Source organism: Suricata suricatta, chromosome 4, assembly GCF_006229205.1.
Source record: "Suricata suricatta isolate VVHF042 chromosome 4, meerkat_22Aug2017_6uvM2_HiC, whole genome shotgun sequence".
NCBI lineage: Eukaryota > Metazoa > Chordata > Mammalia > Carnivora > Herpestidae > Suricata > Suricata suricatta.
The window spans coordinates 145,953,758-145,961,040 of NC_043703.1; the positions used below are offsets into that span (position 1 = coordinate 145,953,758).

At 54.6% G+C, this 7,283-nt stretch overlaps 1 long non-coding RNA gene across 1 annotated transcript; it reads left to right on the plus strand.

Annotated features, from left to right (window-relative positions):
- Window positions 1-836: 836 nt before the first annotated feature.
- LOC115289151 lies at window positions 837-3,164 on the plus strand. Its single transcript, XR_003907415.1, has 2 exons — window positions 837-1,207; window positions 2,255-3,164. It is a non-coding gene; the product is annotated as an uncharacterized LOC115289151 (long non-coding RNA).
- The last annotated feature ends 4,119 nt before the right edge of the window (window positions 3,165-7,283 follow it).

The following is a 7,283-nucleotide window of genomic DNA, read 5'->3' on the forward strand; positions in this document are numbered from 1 at the left end:
GGTATTTTTAAGTGAAGGGAGCCTAACACTGCTAAAGGTGGAGATTGAGAAGTGACAATCACTTGGCTGGCTCAGTCAGTAGAGCACGCGACACTTGATCTCGGGGTCGTGGGTTCAAGCTCCATGTTGGGTGTAGAGTTTACTAAAAGAAGAAAAAGGGGCGGTGCAGGGAGCAGACAAGTAGCTTGATATGGGACTGTCATTCATTCGGGAAGATGCTTCGGAGTTCTGACAGTGTGCTGAGCCCCAGGCGCCCCTCTTAAGGCCTCACTGAACTTGAGGCCTTAGAGGTTAAGGGTGAAGCCTGGTCTGAGTTCCTAACTAGGGCATGGGGGTGGGCTCGGAGGGGCAGCACTGCCCCCTGAAGCCTGTCAGACTGGGGACAGTGGGCACAAATGGGACCAGGGAAGGGAAATGGTCACTGCTCAGAGCGGTTCTGGACACCTGGAAGTGTTGGTCTGCAGGCTGGTGAATAGGAGAGGAGCCGAAGGATGTGTCTGGTAGAATAAGATGAATACCCCCCAATCCCCCCACCCCCAGTCCTCAACAGAGAAGCCCCTTAAGGCCTCGGCCTGCAGCCATTGGCGTGCCTCTCTGCCGGAATTTGAAGGCCCTTGGGCTGTGGGAGGCAACATGCCCTCTCTCCCCACTCCCAGTTCTGGTGAGTGGTGCCGTGGTCCTCAGTGCACCTGCACAGACACACCGTGGGGGCCTCTGGCTTTCTTTCAGGTTTAGGCCGCAGGTGCTGCAGCTTCCCCCCCTAGAGACAGTGAACCCTCAGACGCAGCACGTGACCTGGGGTGGGTGGGGAAAGTAGGGGCACGTCTACACCAGCGGGCCTCAAGATCACCAGTACACTGTGAGCTTCTCATTCAGCTCATGGGTCTTGCTGGCTCCACTGTGGCCTGGCCCCAGGACCTCTGTCACTTAGTCTTTCCCTCCCTCCCACAGCACAAGCACAGCTGGCATCCTTGAACACGAGGCATCCAGCATCCCCTACCAGCAAGAACTCCGTCTGGACCCCGGACCCAAAGCTTCTGGAAGCCCTCCCCACCCACAGCCCCTCAGAATCCTGGGCCTGCTGCTGCTCAGGGCCCCAGTCTTCCTGACCCCTCAGAAAGCAAGCCCCAGGGCCCCTCCTCCACAAGGCCCGATGGCATCGGTGGCAATGGCTGATGTCTTGTTCACCAGCACGTGAATGGCCTGGGTGAGGCCCTGCCTGCCAAGGCCTCTGGGCCTTCGAGCTGCTGCCTCTGGGAGGCTCCCCTGATGGGTGGGCCCCGCGGAAGGTGTGTGCACCTGGGGCCGCCGGGGAGGGTGTGCAGAGAGGAAGTAGAGAGCACGCCAGGCAGCGGCTCAGGGACAGGTGCCAGCTCCGCTGAGGGGGTCAGCCTGAGCGGCCTTCCTGCCGGGCGAGCTCCTCGGAACCAGATTCAGCCTGAACAACCTGAGTGTGGGGAAGGAGGCTCTGGGCTTGGGGACTCACTGGCTTCCCCGTCTTGCGGTGACGGCTGGTTGGCATTTGTCCTACTTTGCTCATCACCTAGGCAACCACCTAGGTTCACCCTTGGCCCCCCACCTACCCTGGGAGCCCACTCAGAGGAGGGGAATGAAGGACGAAGGACGGGAATACAGGGAGCAGCAGGGCAGAATGAGGGACGCGTGAAAGACCAGAGAGGAGAGTGCAGCGGAAGGAAGGGTGGCCAGTGGGGCAGAGCTCAGGTGGGGAGGAGAGCGTTGCACCCTGGGCACAGGCGACAGGACTGCAGGTGGAGACGGGGTTTGGGGACCAGATTCTCACTCCTGAACCCCAGGTTTAGGGGGTCTCGTTCCTGTCCTGTTGCCACAATCCGCCCCACATCTTACCCTAATTAGTCCCCACTGGAAAGTGCTGCATAAGCCTTCCTCCAGGATTCCTCCCCACCCCCAGCATGGCCCTTGGCCTAGAAGTCAGTGGCCTTATCTCGCCTGCCTCCCTCCCCTCAAGTCCCACCCTGCCCCCTGCCCGGTTTATAGAGCTCAGTTGCAGCCTCAAAGGGGGTTGATGGAATTTCCCTCGGGGTTGTCTTGTTCAAGGAGTCGCTTATCTTCCTGCCTTCAGCCATCACTGGAGAGAGGAGGGGACTTAGATGGGGTCATTGGGAGGCCTCTGCAGCCACACTTTGCAGACGGTGGGGTTTAAAGCTAGGGTGGAGTTGGGGAGGCCTTGTTTAACATTTCTGTTTACTGAGGCCCCTACCCACACCTCCCACAGGCCACCTCACCTAGCTGGTCTCTGCCCCCATTTTATGATGAGATTGAGTCTTTCTTCACTTGCATGCCCCTTCAAGGGGGGACAACTCCCTGGACAAGGTCACTCTCTGGCCATATTGTGCACACAGACCTACCTTCAAAAAGGCTTAGTACACCCAGGCACACCCAACACAGGAACTCACGCCAAGCAAGACCTGGAGGAACTCAGAAGCCGCAGTCACACCGAGGCCCCGTGTCTGGAGGGGACTGTCCGGGCGCCATGAAGAGGCAGGAACAAAGAAAATGGAACTCTACCTTGAGAAACCAGCCAACGGAGCTGCTTGAAGACATCTAGGAGGGCGTTCATGAAGGAAAATACTAGAATACTAGAGAAAAATAACAAGATAATTACACACATAATCAATTGTAGCTCTGTGAGATGCATGAAGCGTCAGGCTTACTGTCGTCACTGGGTGCTGAGAATCAGCGGGTTTCTTATAGAGGGCTTTGCTCTAAAGAGAAGCGAACAAGAGCACGCTGAATGCCTAATGTGAGCCAGGCATGTTCACACATGTGGCTCCATGTAGGGCCGTCCACTCCACAACAGCTGTGATGTCGGCATCCTTGACTCAGAGAGACAGGGCTTGGGGTGGGCAGATAACTTGCCCAAGATCACAGGGTCCTGTCTGCCCGCCTGACCGGAACGCAGCTCCACTTCCCACCACGTCCAGCTACTGAAATGGCAGCATTTCAGCAGCACTTCAAGGAAGAGGAAGAATATTCCAAGCTTGGGGAGGAGGAGCAGGGAGACGGCGCAGGGAAGGAAGTGAATCCACTGACTTCACTACAGCCTGCTTTGAAAACCATAATGGAGAAAGTCACCCAGATTTGCTCACATATATAAGCGAGTATATATATTTAATCTTAATCAAGATTGTGCCTCTAATTCCTAATTTCACCTCCGCCTCTGGGTGTGCCTTTCTCCTATGCTCCCCAAAAGGCCCCATGAGACCAAGGCCAGCAAGAAGAGAAGGTGGAGAGGTTAGCATGGACCAGCATATATGTGGCATGTACGTGTGCTGACTCCGTCCTAAGCGGGACTTAGTCCCCACAGCACTCCTTGGAAGCTCCCAGCACGGTCGTCCCCAGTGCCCAGATGAGGCAGCTGAAACAAGGAAAGGGTTTCGCCCAGGGACACTGGTAACCAGTGGTGGGAACTTGAATCCAGGCAAGCTGTCTCCAGAGACATCTCCCAACCCCCGTGTCTCTCTGGCTACCAGTGACGGAGCCAGATGTCTGTGCCTGGTGCCGTGGTGTGTTTTCAATGTGTTCTCTCACGCAGGAAAGGAAGAGGTAAAGACTCGGCTCTGGTTAAGCCGACTGGCCCTCCACTAAGACCCACCTACACTGCGGGCACATCACTCGTGGGGGCCGATAGAAATATCTGGGGCTCCTCGGCCTCCACCTGACTGCAGGGCAGGGCTGGAAGGGCCTCCCTCCACCTGTCACATCCGGCCCTGACCAGGCCTTGCACTAGAGGGACTTGCGGGTTCCACCAGCAGCCCCTAGGGATGGGAGGAGGAGGGAAAGCAGGCAAAATCCCCGACAGACACAGCGGGATGGGGGGGATGGACAGGACTTTAATCATCAGCCCCAGGAGATGCACTGGAGGCTGTGGCGGCCTCCCAGCCTTCCTTCCGTTAACGTGCATCACAGGCACTGGCCCCACTGCTTTGGGTCACCCTGAACCTTAGGGCAGGGTTTTGAAAGACACTCCAAGGGATCACACTAATCACTCTACGCCTCACTTTGTAGCCTGGTTGTAGTTAGGCTAAGTGAGCATTCACCACACCCTCCTTAAGCCTCATCACAAAGCATTCTCATTAACTGACATCGATGTTTCTGTCTAATCGCCAGGTTTGTCCAACCCCGGAAGGAGGGTCCCTGCCCCACCTACTCACCTTAGCTGAGGGAGGTCTGTCTGGAGCTGTGTCTTCCGGTGACTGACCCGAACGAGTCTGGCCAATCACAGGCGATCGCCCCCCACCCCCACCCTCCACCCCCACTTCTTTTCAATCGCCTGCAAAATTAGAGGAGTATATAGGTACATATTGCAGAGTTCTGAATTTGCCATCCACGCTTGGTCCTGTGTGTTAAAATGTCGCTGTCCCCAAGGTGGGAGGGCATATACATAAAAAGGCAATACTGCAAGGTGATGCTTGTGAATCAGCAAACACAAGGTACAGAAAAGTGCCCAGGGAATCAAATGATAGGAATGATAGGAAAAGATGAAATAACAGAAAACATCATGTCTCTTTTTTTTTTAATTTTTTAATATTTTTTATTTATTTTTGAGAGACAGCATGAGCAGGGGAGCAGAGAGAGGGAGACACAGAATCCGAAGACAGTCTCTAGGTTCTGAGAGAGCTGTCAGCACAGAGCCCGATGCGGGGCTTGAACCCACGAACCGCGAGACCATGACCTGAGCTGAAGTCGGAGGCCCAACCGACTGAGCCCGCCAGGCGCCCGCAGCGTGTCTCTTATTACATGAACTCATTCCTTCACTTCCTCCCTCAGCCTGTCCAAGGCTGCTTTTAGATAGAATTCCAGTGAGTTCTTTTACTGTTTCCTATGCTCTTAAGGTCTTAAATATGCCTGGTCAGCTCCTTTAGTGTCTTCATTTAAAAAACAAACAAAAAAAAACATATTAAAAGCTATTTTTGAAGGAAAACCTTCCTTTTGGGATGAAACTTCCCTTCGCTGGCTCCAGCCTTTGAAGCCACGCGTCCCCTTCTCTGAGCCAGTGCGCGCCCTCTGAGGGCTCCTTCGGTCTGGAGGCCTGTGGGGTGGTGGTGTGCCTCTTCTGTTTTCAATTAAACCCCTCAAGCTGAAGCCGGGTGGATGGCTTTAGCAAGTTGAGTTTCCAAAGGGTCAATCTTATTTTGAACCAGCACATCAAAACAAAATCAACTCAACCTAAAACACCTACAAAACAAATAAATACATCTGTTTGCAGGTTTACTTTAAAGCTACAAGGGCAAAGGGTTGCAAAGGGCCCGTGCAGGGGAGGGGGTCTGTTTCAGCTTCCCTAAAATAGGAGGCAAGGACTCGGCGGCCCAAACCAGGGGCCTGGCCTGGGGAGGTTAAGACTAAGTCAGGCCTGGGGAGACTCCCACCTCCTCCCCTCCTTTGGGCCCAGAAGGGGTGCACCTCACCTGCTCTGGCCTCCTCATCTTCGCCCACTGCTGACGCCAGGCCGGAAACAGAGTGTTAGGAGGCCATGGGCGCCAGGGGCTGGGAAGGGCAAGGCTCACTCCTCAGCCCCACACTGGGCTGACGGCTCATGGGGAGGGTTAGCTGGTGACTCGACTCTGACACTGACACCTGCTCCTGCCCCAGTCTCATTTGCCTGCTTGGCCCCCTGGAGAAGGAGCACTTTGAGGATCACGACAGCGGAGGGAGTGGGTGCTCATCAGCATTTGGACTGAAAACTCAGACACTCTGCTTGCTGTTTGGGGTCTAAGTTAGAGGGTGTAACAGAGAATGGCCCAGAGTCATCTGCTTTGGCCCAAGAGGTGTTTTTAAAACAATTTAATGGGTTGCCAATGGTGAAACATCAGAAGATTTCACAGAAAAATCCCGATTTGCAGCTTCTCTGGAAATGTTGGAGTATCTGGCTATTCTAACAAGCCCCCCCGTGGCAATGATTCTCCCGAAGACCGCCTGGCACACACCCCTCTCACCGACCACGCCTGCTGTGCTGGGGGTGTCCTCGCACCCCCTGATGCCCCAGCCAGAGAGCACCCTGACCCCCACTACCCCCTCCCCACTATTCCCGAGCTGCAGCCTAGAACAGGCCTTTTAATAAGAGCGGAGGCAGCCGAGTTTCTGGGGAGCACAGACTTGTGGGAAAGCATCCAGGCCCACAGTTTCGCCACCCCCTTTACCGTGCAGAGCCGAGTTCTGGGACAGGAGGGCCAGAGAGGGGCCTCGCCGCTGAGTCAAAGACAGTCCCTTTGCGCCAGTCAGCTGTTCCCAGTGGCTGCTGTCACTGTGTCTTCAGCCACCGTCACTCGGGGGGAACTCCAATAGCAAAAGCCCCACAGGCCCGTCTATATGCGGACCGCACTGTTGTGCACATCAGCGGCCAATGTAAAATTTGCATAGGCCAATGCCGAACTGTGGTGTTCCTGGCAGACGTGACTTTGGGCCACCCCACGGTGATGGCAGGCCTGGTTGTGACTGACCAGGATGGCCCTGGGCTTTACACAGGAAAGGAGAGGTCGTTTTCGAGAAACAAGCGACTGAGGAAGAATATAAGAGTCACTTCAGTGTTGTCAAAATGAGGAAGTCATCGTCCGCCCAGCCTAAACTCACCTCCCTGGAAGCGGTTATGCTTTTGTGTGTCCATTCATTCAACACACAGGCCCTTGAACCTTGGAGCTTCCCCCGCACCCCCACTCCGAGTGGGGCAGAGGGAGAGAGACATAATTTTTTTTAATGTTTTATTTATTTTTGAGAGAGAGAGATACAGACAGTGTGAGCAGGGGAGGGTCAGAGAGAGAGGGAGGCACAGAATCCGAAGACAGGCTCCAGGCTCTGAGCTGTCAGCACAGAGCCTGATGCAGGGCGTGAACCGTGAGATCATGACCTGAGCCGAAGTCGGACACTTAACCGACTGGGCCACCCAACCCTAACCCTAACTCTTGGGGCTTTTTAACACACGCCCCTTGTCTTCCCAAATGGACTGTAGTCTCCCGGAGAGCAGGCATGGTGACGCACGTCTTCAAGTCTTCTCACAACAGGAAATACTACCGTCTCCAGCATTCCCAGCGACTAAAATGAGTGGGTACGGACAGCTACCTAAAACACAAATGATTTAATAAATACAGATATAAGGTAGCTACATTCCTGCCCCTCAGCCAACACCCATGGAATGCTAGGATAGTATTGGAACTACAAGTAGTATTGCTATTTGTTGCTTTTTATTTAAAAAAAAAAAATCCATCTGGGGCGCCTGGGTGGCTCAATCAGGTTGAACATCCGACTTC